This window comes from Perca fluviatilis, chromosome 20, assembly GCF_010015445.1.
Source record: "Perca fluviatilis chromosome 20, GENO_Pfluv_1.0, whole genome shotgun sequence".
Lineage (NCBI taxonomy): Eukaryota > Metazoa > Chordata > Actinopteri > Perciformes > Percidae > Perca > Perca fluviatilis.
Genome location: NC_053131.1, coordinates 13,254,149 through 13,267,411, shown reverse-complemented (window position 1 = coordinate 13,267,411; position 13,263 = coordinate 13,254,149). Strand labels below are relative to the sequence as shown.

The 13,263-nt window shown below is 41.1% G+C and overlaps 1 protein-coding gene across 5 annotated transcripts in view; it reads left to right on the top strand.

The window, feature by feature from the left end:
• The window catches only part of LOC120549703 (glutamate receptor ionotropic, NMDA 3B-like), a 127,355-nt gene that overhangs the window by 52,969 nt on the left and 61,123 nt on the right, over positions 1-13,263 (top strand). The window lies entirely within an intron of this gene.

Sequence of the window (13,263 nt, the reverse complement as noted above, 5' to 3'; positions counted from 1 at the left end):
CTGAGCTTGCACATAAACTCATCTCACCAGCCAGATTTTTAAGTCTGGCTAAGGGCAAAGGTTCCTTACACATAGTGTAAGGAAAGGTAATCCTAACAGGGATAATATCAATTATTTTTTAAAGAATGGTTACAATAACACAATTAGGAACTGTAATAGAACAAATATACTATGGATAATTGGAATCGTTGATTAAAAGACCATTTAGCGTAGAGTATCTTTGTATCCACTAATCAGTCTTCTTTCAGCAAAGTCTGATATTCAGATTGATCTCAGCTGAGCTTTTTGCTGGTGAACCTGCAGGCCCTTCACATGCATGTTTAATATCACGGTAGCTCTGCCTCAGTATTGGACTGAACCTTCCAGGCCTCCAACAGCAGAGGTTTAAAGTGAAATGTTTTTTTCTCTCTCTTTAAGCTCTCTTTTTGTGTGTGTTGTGTGGTGTGTGTGTGTGTGTGTGTGTGTGCCTGAATGGTGAGTGTGTGCATGTATGATTGAAGACAGCTGTGTTTTGGCATCTTTCAGAGTGAATCATTCAAACAGTTGAGATATTGATAGATGGATGCTGTGGAGAGGTTTGGTGCCAGCTGTCAGTGCTGTATGTGCATGGTCACGCATGTATGTGTGTGTGTTGCTCGATGTGTGTACAAACTTGTAGGTAAGCAATAAATGTGTATTTTTGTGTGTCATGTTAGTATTCCCAGCAGCACTCGAGCTGCTTGCCAGTCAGTCAATCCAGCTCCAGTCATATCCACCTCTGTCCAACTGAGCAGCCAACTGCAACACACACACACACACACACACACACACACACACACACACACACACACACACACACACACACACACACACACACACAACACCTTGCACAGAGGCAACCAAGACACCACACACACACAGAAAGGCACATAAAAAGAGACTTCAACTTTTACACAGGTTCAACTGAGACGCACGCACACACACTTTCACACACAGGCCGAACTAAGAGGCGGCATTAGGGAGATAGAGGGAGGAAGGGGTGAGAGAGGGGGGGCGCGATCTATAGTTTAAGTCTGAAATCTTTGTCCTGTCGCGTCTCTCTTTGTCAACAATGGATTGCTTATTCGATTTCAATAAAGCTTGCATGAATGACAAGTCACGCCACTTGACGAATGTGTTCAGCAATGCAAGGAGATAAGCAGGCGAGAGCAGCAGCAAAAAGAGAGAGAGAGGAGAGATGAGGGGAAAAAGAGAGGAAGGGGTGGGCCGGGAAGGAGGAGAGGGCTTTTTTGAGCTGTGGGAGGCCTTTCAGTTCTTCAGAAATGTGCCAAGCAGTCAGTAGGCAAAAAAAAAGAAACAACCATCACTCTCTTTCTCTCTCTGTCTCACTATTTGTTTTAGTATTTTTAGCCATAATTCCAACCAGAATTTTCATATAAATGGTCGCCTGTTAGCTTGGTAAGCTGCAGTAAAGCCAATTTTTCTCGGTGTCATGCTAGTCTTTTCTTGGTTCATAGGAGGTGACATGTTCTCGGTGTCTGGCAGCAGCCAGCAACATCTGTTTGTTAGTAAGCCGTAGAGGAAAAACCAGGGCAGCTACGATGAGGAGTAGCAAACAACTAAAAAGACTAGGGACAGAAACTCCTAATTAAAAATGGTTAAAGATGTCACAGTACACAGTGTGTGAGCACGGAAGAGTGATCTTTATGAGAATGAAGTGCAGAAAAAGCAGCCATTTAGAACCTAATAAAGTATAATAGGAATAAGAAAGTTGCATATCAAGATTTCTTTTTTTTTTTGGTAAAACATTTTCGCGAATTAATTTTTAATTTTTTTTATTTGAAGACCTCCGCTTGTGAGGGGCTTTTTCATTCAACATATGATCAATTTATCACCCCATTGCTTTGTCGAAGGCGAGAAAAAAACATTAGTCGCAGCCCTCAGACAGTATGATTTTCAGTACATGGCCATTGGCCAGTCAAGGATTCTCTAACACTCCAGGGTGCACCTCCATAGACAGGAAGCAATGTGAGAAATTACTACTGTAGAAGGAGGCTGGGAGGAGGTGGGCCAGGTTCCTAAACACACAAAGAGAGGGCAGCGGTGAGTGCCACTCACCACTGTACACACAGGGAACAGTACACTGGTTTCTCTGCTGATAGCAAAATGCACAAACGGAAGATATCATTCTAATTAAAAATGCTATTTACGTTGTAGCATCAGTAGGGGAGGAGTACTCCGGAGAGGGGGAAGGAGGGCTGGAGAAATGCAGAGACAAAGCAAACGCCTCTGCCAAAGAAATTGCTGGATCCGTCACTGATTGATCCAAATAGAGGAGGTTTTTTTTGTTTGTCTCTGGAAGGTGAGTCTTCTCCCCAGAGTTTTTGAAATTGTGGAATTTTTCTGCAGGGTATTGGGAATTGAGCCCATGTTTGTCTGCTGAACAGATTCCTTCTCTGGACATCAGAGAGAGGTAGATAGACACAGAAAGAAACTTGCACATGCAGCAGGAGACACTTGCTATGCATTCCTTCTTTCCAACTGTCAAGTAAATTTGAACCAAATTTGAAAATACTGCAAAAAAAATAAAAGGGGACTTGTTGAGTGGGGCTAGATGGACTCCCTCAAGGCCAAAGAACATGCCCATGAAGGGGGGGGGGGATAAACTGTCTTACAGTATTTGGTTCTGCATTATCTTGCTTTACTGTCAGCTAATTCTTGCCATATTTTACGTTTCATCTGAAGACAAAAACAAAGAAATGAGCTTGGCACAGCCACGATGGATGCGATGCGACATTTGTTGGAGGTTGTGATGATGGCTGATTCCCAGACTACCTTTCAGTTCACCCAAAACCACTGCTGCAGGGTTGTCATCGTTATGTACTTGACAGGTGAATTCCCTTTACTTCACTAGTTTGCTATTGTCAGAATATTCCTGTGTTGCAGTACTGGGGGAAATTTCAGCAGCGGGAGAGACAGGAAAGGACACCGACAGACAGAGGGACAGAGGGCAGACAGAGACATAGGTCGGTTGTCCATCTGCGGTCTCCCCTCTCTCCTCTTTCTGTCAGACAGCTGTGGGACTTGGTGATGCGTCTCAGTGAGGAAGTGCTTATTCCTCCCAACCTACTTAAGCTAATTAGAGCCAGTGTGTGACCCCTAACTGTAAATCTCTCCCATTCATCTATGGCAGTGAGGATGGGAGGAGAGGAGCAAGGAAAGAGGGACAGAGGGAGGAAGGGGAATCTAAAGTAAATGGCCTTCTAATTCCCATCAGGGGCATTATAGGCATTTGGGCAGGTGATTTGTTTATCAGTAGCGTCTCATGGAACGGGTGTAAGAAATGAAATTGAGGATATTTGATGTTTAAGTGAAGAGATTCAGAAATAACCTTAATTACCCCCCCCCCAAAAAAAAAATTCATGATTTGGAATGCAAAAATTGGTATTCTACCAGTATGTGAGGATGTGTTGGTAATAGGAGCATAGTCATTATAGAATAAAATAATTTGTTTTTGCATTTGTCAACAGATTTAATTGAAAAAGAACATCTATGCAATCTCAGTTCATCTCATTTGTTATGCAGCCAGCCTTTTTTTTTAAAGCGCAGTCTTACCAAACAATTCTACATTCGCTGATAATATCTCAGAAATTATTTCGTGGATCATGATTTCTATTCCCAAAATGTATTAGCAGGGAAAGCTGAAGGAAATGGTTTTTGCTGATTCCTGAATGTGATTAGGTGAGAGGGGTGGTATGGTGTGAATTCATTATTTGTCATTCTTCACAGTGGAAGCTCTGTTTCCGTCACTTTATTCCCAGCTAAACCTTTTGGCTGCAAATTCATCCATAAAGCACATTGTACAGGACTGTATTTCACATAGTCTGATTCTGAATGCCATATTTTCAATTTGTAGTTCAGTTTGCTCCATTATTTCCACATTAAATGTTACATTATAACACTCCCTACAAAAGAGAAGAGATTCTAGTTTCTACCTGCTTTGTTTTAACCAGACCTTGATCATATGTATGCACATAATGAGTATAAAGTCTTTTTGAATCCTGTTGCTCTGACCCCTTGCTCTTGTTACTGTTTGCAATTAGTGATGTTGATAATTTGATCTGAAACTATATGTAATGTAGCTTATTGTGCAGCTGCAATTTAAGTCCCTCTGAATCCCGGCATTAGTTGAATCCCTAAACTGCTAAATGTTGATGTCATTGTAATTAGCCCTTTCCCGAAGATATAATCACTACAATACACACTCAAATGCAGCCATGTTGTGTATTATTCATGATATTTTTTTTGCTGTTTATGATTCGGAATAACCTTTATCGTTCTGTTGGGGGAATTGCTCTCCCCTCTGCAATCTATCCATCCTGCATTCTTTCATTAAGTCACTCCTTTTTTTAATGACATACCTCATTCTGCTTAGTAAAATGAAGATTAGTACAGTAAAAAACCCAATTTGCGACTTTGAATGAAATTACATTTTAATCCAGGGACCCTGCTGAATAAGACGCATTGTGGCTCTGAGCTAGCCCTGCTCTCAGAGGACACGCACACTGCACACACTTTCACTCACAAACACACCCTCATCCATGCACGCACACAGAGAAGCACATGCACAAGCCACACACAAATGTATACCTTTTTATATATGTAATTCACACACACATACAGTGTCGGCTCTGTGCTCACTAACGGTTATTAAGCCTAATGAGGCTTTACAAGGCCATGCTGCCTTTAGTGTTTTCTTTGAGATGGTGGGACAAAACTTGCCGAGCCAGAGCCTAAGGCAAATTGACAGTTTGAGACAAGCCCGCCACTTAATGCAAACAGCTCAAAGCTTTTTCTTTATTAGTGTTATGATGACAGTTCAGTGCGGTCTTGACTGAGCCAGATTAATTGAGCAGAGCAGAAACAGCGCAGTGTGTATTACCAAAAGGACAATGGGCCTGTTTGAGCTGCTCAGTATGGCATTTGAGTTTGTGTTCTAATGTTTGGCTTGTGTTTTTGCCTCTGGTGAAACAAATGTTTCCAGTAACTCCAAACTATGATATTTCTCCATAGAGTTAAAAAAATAAAATAAAATAAAGGAAGCAGACCAATGATGGAAAGATGCAAATGGAAAGGAATGTCTGCACGTATCAGGGAGACAGGGAGATGTGGTTGTCATTAGAGCGAGTTGTTAGAGTGATTGAGGGAGGTATATAGGGATCAAAAATTGAGGGATCAGTCAAGGAAGAGGCAATCAGTTGGTAGGGAATACTGAATACTGAAAGGGGGAATAGGGCATTGGGAAACAAGGGAAAAAAGGGAGGAATCCAGCAGTTGGGTATGATGCGTTAAGCAAGGACAGTAATTGCTCTGTTGCAGAATGGGGTAACTAGGGAATAGAGAAAGAAAGGGAATTATACCGTAATAGGTGAAAGATGCAAGGAAGGGACAAGGAAGAAAAGGGTAACTAAGCGAGTGGGGAAATGGATAAGGAGGGATCTAGAAAGAAACCGAGGAATCCAGTTGTGGGACACATGAAAAAGGGATCAAGGAAAGAATTTGGGTGGTAGGGAACAAGGAAAGGAAGAGTCGAGGGGGAAATGATGGAAATAGATGATATTACAGTTTTTTCCAACTGCTTACACACGTTTTCAAAACTATGTCTCCTTTTTTCAAAACTCTACACACAATTCCCAAAACTGCACACACAAAATGCAAAATGCCTCACATCTCCTTCAAAATGAAACACTGCATTCACAATACCATAAACACATCTCAAAATGAAGCATTTGCATCAAATGGCAAACACTTTTTTCATAATAGTAAATTTTTGGATATACCATGTCACACACTGTTGTTCGAATATCTAAAGCTCTTTTTTCTTTTATCAGGCTTATATCTACAAGTTTAATGTTCTATAGAGAAAGTAGTCTGCTGAAAGTGGTTGAAAAGTGCACTGGAAAACAATATAAACTTTGTATGTTACAGTAAAACAGAAAATATGTATTGGGCAAAACATTACGTCTAAGAGTAGCCGCAGTGTTGTATACAGTACGCATGAAACAAGAAAAAAAATTATAAACATATGTAAACCAAAGGTATCATTTTTAGAATAAAGTGGGGGTGTTTTTTTTTTTTTTTTTTTTTTTTTTTTTTTTTTTTTTTTTTTTTTTTTTTTTTTTTTTTTTTTTTGTTTTTTGTGTGGTGTGTGTGTGTGTGTGTGTGTGGTGGTTTGGGGCCAGAATTGTATGCACTTTGTGCACAACAAAGTCTGATTGATTTGTAATGCTGAAATAGTCATTAGATAGTTGCATGCAGTATGGACGCCACTATAAAGCTACTCAAGATGGGCTTCTCTCCCTGATCTCATCAGAGATGGCTCTCCTTCTTACTCTTCTTCCCTCCTCCTCCTCCTCGTTGTTATCCCCTGTCTCTTCCTCCTCCTCCTCTTGCTCTCTGTCTATTGTTGGCATCCATTGTTCCAAACAGGTAATCTGACGTTTGGCCTCTGTATAGGCCTATACTAAAGCAATGATTGGTTAGTGTTCAGTTATGACATAATGTGTTTGCACATGTGAGGAGTGTGTGTGTGTGCCCTGGTAAATAAGTGTAGCATTTTGATTGGTTGTGTTTAGAAATGGATAGCAAGTCACTTCTTGTTAGATTTTTGTGTCTTAGGTAGAGAATTGTGTTAGGGTTAGGGTTAGGGGGTTAGGGTTAGGGTTAGGGTTTGTTTTGAAAAAAGTGTTTTATGCAATTGAAAACTGAGTGAAACAGAAATAGCTTATGGTTTTGGAGATTTGCTGTGTAGTTTTGCACTTTGAGTGAGAGGTTTCAAAAATCGTGTGACATGAAAAGATTTTGTGTGTAAGCAGTTGGAAAAAACTGTAACAAGGTAAGGAGGAATTGGCGAAGGAAAGGAAAAAGGTGGAGGTCGGTAATGTGAAAAAGGGGGGATCAGATGTAGGGAAGGAGAAATAGATCAGCTATGGATCATGGGAAGGAAGGAACAACGGGATAAATTAGGTATAGAATGAGTTTTCAAATAAAAAAAAAAGGAACAATCGGGTAGAGAAGAAATTTGAAGGAAGAAATTATCTAAGAAAAAAGTTATGAATCTGGTGGGGAATTGGTAAAGACGGGATCAGCAAAGGAAGGGATGAAGTAGATCGAAGGTCGCAGGAATGGAAGAAGGGATGATGGAGGGTGGAAGGGGACGAGGGTATTGAGGGAATGCAGGGAGGGATGACGGGAGGCCTGGGCCTTGTGCTTTCTCTTCCATTGAGGAGTTTGATGGAGGCACTTTTATCTAAACTGTGCCGGTTCATTAGAGGATTAGTGAGTGATAACTTCGAGCTATCTTTGATTGAAAAACACCTCACACATCTACCTGCGCATTCCCATACAGATAAGTGAATACACACACACACACACACACACACACACACACACACACACACACACACACACACACACACACACACACACACACACACACACACACACACACACACACACACTCCGTCTGATGCTTGCACACACTGCACATGTAGATTATACTTAATCTTATACGCAAACTTATTTAAAACACACAGATGAAAAGACACATGTTGACATACTTTCCACATTCTCCTAAAGTTACTCTCATCTTTCCCTTTTAGTGTGTGTGTGTGTGTGTGTGTGTGTGTGTGTGTGTGTGTGTGTGTGTGTGTAATTGCGTGTTATTGTGTTACTTTAGGTGGCAACTGAGGCAGAACACCAGAAATCTAGGCCAGGTGGGCTTCAGTGATAAGGGCAGACTTGGAGACAACACACTCTCTCAATCACACACACAAACACACACATATAGGGCTCTATAGAAGTTCCCATAGGTCACAGGTGAAAGACGAGCAGACGGAAGAGGCAGGTATGAGGCAAGACAGGTGAGTGAAGGTGAGAGAGACATGTGCTGATGTGAGATTAAACAGATGCTGACAGATGGCTGTGGGACACGGTTGAACGAGCGCCAAAGCGACAGGTTAGCCAAACCCGGGGGAGACGACAAGAAAGTGGGGAAAATGTCCAGAAAGGGGAAAGACAAAGTGAAGTAACCAAGGATAAAAAAGAGCTACAGAACAAAACAGACCCAGGCAGACAGAGTGAACGATTTGGACAAGTTGAAAGGGAGGTGGGGGGGGTATAGAAACAAAAACAAAAAAAAGAAATGGACAGCAAAGTAAAGTGAGCAAGCTAGTGAAAGAAAATGTGACAGGGCGACAAGCTGTCAGAGATGAAGTTATTTGAGAGGCGGGCGGGGCGCAGACAGGGGGATTGAAAGATGGTAGACCCCAACGTAACTTCTGTGTTCCTTCTGCGATATTTATGTTGGGAGTTGGCAAGAAAACGGGGATGATTTAGAGCCCATCTGGATGGGCTTCAACACCACCTGCCCGCAGAGGAAAGGCTGTCTGTAAGGAGACACACACCAGTGCACCGGTGGCACTCACACACACGAAAAAAACATCGTTTACATAGGTTACATGTGTAGAAATTCAGCCGTGTCGCCTATTGGGCTCTTCTCCAGCTCGTTAGATCTGAAATTGAATAATCAACATTCTGTTTAGGACAATGCACTAGGACCGTGATCCTAAACATGTAGGCCAGACAACCAAGTGAGTTTTTTAAGGCTAAAAAGTAAAAAATGCTGATTGCAAAAAAAAAAAAATCCACAAACCAAGAAAGTAGAGAAGTGAAGAGAAGAAGACTGCAGCACCGGGAAGAAACCAGGTGTCTGCTGTAGTCCATGGATCACAGCTTTTAAATATTAAATATGATCACTTTGTTTGAAGTCAAACTATTCACTTTTTGGGTTAAAGTAAAGTAAAATTAAAGGCCTACTACAGTTATTGTAATTTTCCAATTTTGATTTATTTGTGGAAACAGTTGAGCTTCTAGATGGGCATTTCAAATGACTTCAGTTGAGAGCTGGCTTTGCTAGGAGACATGCTGTCAACTTCCATAGTGTGCTGCTGACTGATGACCGTCCTGTTGTGTAGCCTCCGATCATTTATACAGCAGGGGTTTTCAAAGTCTGACACTGTAGGCCGCCCGCAGACAAACACCCTCCGTCTATTGTAATGTAAAGTAAAATATATCAATATTGCAACAGGAAAAAAAAGTTGGCCACTGATGTTGTTTGTTTGTCTTACTTTGGTTTGGGAGATAATCATGCTCACATTTTTGGTACTGCAGTTCCAACAGTACTTTGGAAGACATAAAAAGGAAGTATAATGGAGTCACCATGGAGTCAGTTAGTTAGCTGTGGGCTTATATTTGTTTAGATTTTGGCAAACGGGCACCATTAAAAGTCTCACAAATTTGCTATTAGCAGTTCCTGTTTGCAATATATCTATATATGTACAGACAACCATCGCTGGATTACTTTGTTACTCAAAAAAACTGATTGGGTGCCTGGTTAGCTCACCTGGTAGAGCGGGCGCCCATGCATAGAGGTTTACTCCTTGACGCAGCGGCCGCGGGTTCGACTCCGACCTGTGGCCCTTTGCTGCATGTCATTCCCCGCTCTCTCTCTCCCCTTTCAAATCTAAGCTGTCCTATACAAATAAAGGCCTAAAATGCCCCCAAAAACTAAATCTTAAAAAAAAAAAACTATTCTCAGGTAAGTTCTGGGTTTATAAGAAGCAACTTTTTTTGCTATGATTTCTAGATTTATTGAGGTTTATTCACAATGGCCAACACCACCAAAACACTGCTTTTCTGACTTTACTGAAACACTTGACACACTGCCCCACACAGATGAATGCACACTGCACAATGCAGAAACACGCACACTCCTCCTGTAACAAACCTGTAATCTCCTGTAACCGCCATATATTACATAGACATATTGCTGTAGATGCAATCATACATTATACCCACACAAACGCACACTCTTGGACCTGTATGCAAAACACAGCGAAATACACACTTACACACACTCAGACATGACAGTCGCAGCTCTATTCCACACATGCATGGATACGCACGCTCAGTCAGATTGTGTCCAGGAGCATCCATCATACATGCTAGCAGTTGTCATTTGTTGGGAAGTCTCTCTCTCTCTCTCTCTCTCTCTCTCTCTCTCTCTCTCTCTCTCTTTTTCCCACTCTCTCTCTCTGTCTCTGTCTCTCTCTCTTTCTCCCACTCTCTCCTCCCATTCTCTTTCTGTATTGACCTCTGCGTTCGAGCTGCCTCCATAAAGCAAAGCAAAGCAGAGCAGAGCAGAACGACAGATAAATTCTGAGTGATATCCCAGGCTGGCTGCTGGTGCAGGAAAAAAAACATCAAGATGATCTGATATTCATATGCACAACATCTAACACATAAACACTATTTATGGGCTGGAAGGAGACATGCAGACATAGTTCACCCGGTAGAGAATCACTGCGAGACACAGGGTAGCGGGAGAAAGAGATTTGATGGGGAGAGGATTGAAGGCAACGGATGGGTGAATTTGACAAGGAGACCATAAATGAGAGCTTAAGGGTGTGCGACCCAAAAGGAAAAGAAGAGAGAAATAAAGGGTAAAAAAAGTGTGATAGAGGGAAGAGTAACGGGATGTGATCAATTTTCCTTCCTCATTGCCCTTCATACAGAGGACAGACCGTCCTCCAGATAGCGCTAGAGCAGCTTCCTTGTCACACTTATCTCATGCCAAGTCACGCAAGAGAGCGGTGCAATATTTCACTATAATTCAGGTCAGAAGCATGCATATATCTTGCATCTATCCCCCATTCATTCTGCTTCTTTTTTTTTTTTTTTTTATTAAAAGGAGAACCGAAGCACACCAGAAAATTACAATTATTTATAACCCTTTTGGAGATTTATTCTACGACCAATGTCTGGACTATTTGGAAAGTGGACGACATCCATGACAAATAGCATGACACAGAAACAAATCACTTTCTTTCTAAAAGGAGAGTATGATACCTTCATGGCTGAACAGCAACCAGAGGCTGTCTTAGTTGGTTTCTTGGGTTGTTGATCTAATATTGTATGAGAGACACGGATGTTGTTTCTGGGGTTGTAAAGACGCTGTTGTTGCAGCAGAAAACGGTACAGAATTGAGCAGAATCATTAACGTTCTGAACTACCTGAAGCGAGGAAAACGGTGTGGTGAAGATTTTTAATTTACATTTTTTTAGGTAATAGGGCTGGTTGGCACCGTTTGTTTATTTTTCTGTTCATGAGCGGTTGAGTGTTGATGTCAGGCTGAGTTTTAGCTGTTTATTTTTTCCATCTATGACACACTGGCAGAGTGGACTGGCCTTGAGGCATTCAGGTGGAATGGTTTGGTTGAAAGGTCCTTTTCAAGCAGGACAGCTGGACAAAATGGTTGAGTGGAGATATCTTCTTTTTTACACTGCCCGCTGCTGAGGACTACTGAGAGAGAGAGAGAGAGAGAGAGAGAGAGATGTCAGCTATAATATTGAGCGAGGGAAGAGATATCTCAATTTTGGATGAGACGCCACAAAAGAGGGTTGATTAAAATCTATACTTTTTTTAACAAATTTCTTATGTAAGATGGTTGCCATACAGCATGTAATAATGTAACTGACATTAGAAACCATAGAAAGAAACTGCTGCTCTCTCACCCACGTGCCTTTCTTCACCCAGCTGTCTTCTTGTCTCTATCAAGAACAGGCATTCAGTGCAGTGTCTAAAAATATGAATTGTATTTTTTTTAAATGCTGAGCTTTGCGAAGAAAGTACAAAACTGAATTTTTTTTTACAGCATTCATCAAATGCATCTTTTTGAAGGTAGAGAAGTGTCTTGGTCAAGGGAATAAAAGTCACACCTGTCCAAAAGGGCCACCGGACCACCATGCTGGAATAGCATTAGCTATCAATAAATATGAATCAATTGCATGCTTGAAGTTGCCAAAATACTAAATCACTATGAAACAGTTATTGTGCTAAGGTTATCTAACACATTGTACATGTATTACTCCGGGACCAGCTAGCTTAAATGTTGAATACTCATCCCCCAATTCTCCAGCTGGCAATGGAAAAAAAAAAGTTAGGATACATTCATACATCCATGAGAGATTAAGCATTAAAATGAATATTTCATGCTTTGAATTGGTTATATTTTTGCTCAAACTGAATAAATAGTTGGGTTTTTATATGAAATTCAACTGGGATCTGAGGAGCTCCTCTCATCTGGTCACTTGTGTACATGTTATCCAGTTATGTTGTGATTTATTTTTTTGGCAGAAACAAAGCAAAGCTTATGACTCAGCAAAGCAGTGATTGTTTTGGACATTCCAGCGGCAGTCACTCCCAGACTTTGTTTAATTGTGCTAATTTTCAAAATGGCCCAGTATTACAGTTACAGCATTCATTGGCAGCCTTGTCAGCTCTGGTTAAAGGATGCCTGATAGACCAGGACGTGCCCGGTCAGCCCATTCCAGTTCCGTGTCCATTCTTTGTCAGTTTCAATCAGACCCATCATGACTAGAGCGGTGCTGGGCTACAGGTCGACTGCCAAGGCTATCTCAGCAGCAGCGGGCTTCCTCCATTGTTACTGTTTGTGGGCACGTGTGTTTTCTGTCATATGTTGGATGATAAAAAAAAATGCTTTGTGTGGTCATTGTGTGTTTAGAGTGTGTACATTCCTGTCCTGTCTTCCATCTGCTGTGCAATAGGTTGGGTGAGTGTAACTAGGGGTGGGAATCACCAGAGGCCTCACGTTACGATATCATCACGATACTTATGTTACAATCCAATATTATTGCGATTTTAAACATATTGCAATATTCTGCCATATATGCAATTTATTACCTTTTTTCCCAACTTCAAATATGTTTCCCAATTTCAAAATATGTCCTCAAAAGGAAACTTTGTCAACATCTGTTTTATCTAAAATGATTAATTTCTCTGTTTGTTCATCTCACTTCCATTTTACTGCTGCAAAATGGGATTGTCAAGCAGACAAACTGACCAACACATGTATAATAATAGATCGATACTTGGCGTCTGTGTATTGATACAGTATTGCCACGGAAAATATTGCGATACCATGCTGTATTGGATTTTCCCCCCCCCCCACCTCTAAGTGTAACACATTTTGTATCACATCTGGCAAAACTTGAGCTCTATGTATGTAAATTTAGATTTTTAGTTTTTATAGCTGCATTAATTGACTTTTGGCTATCTGGAACAGCACATCGAGCTGAAAACCTATAAATGTAAAAACTTTATTTACAACTTAGTTAAAGTGCTCCTATTATGCTGTTTGGCTTT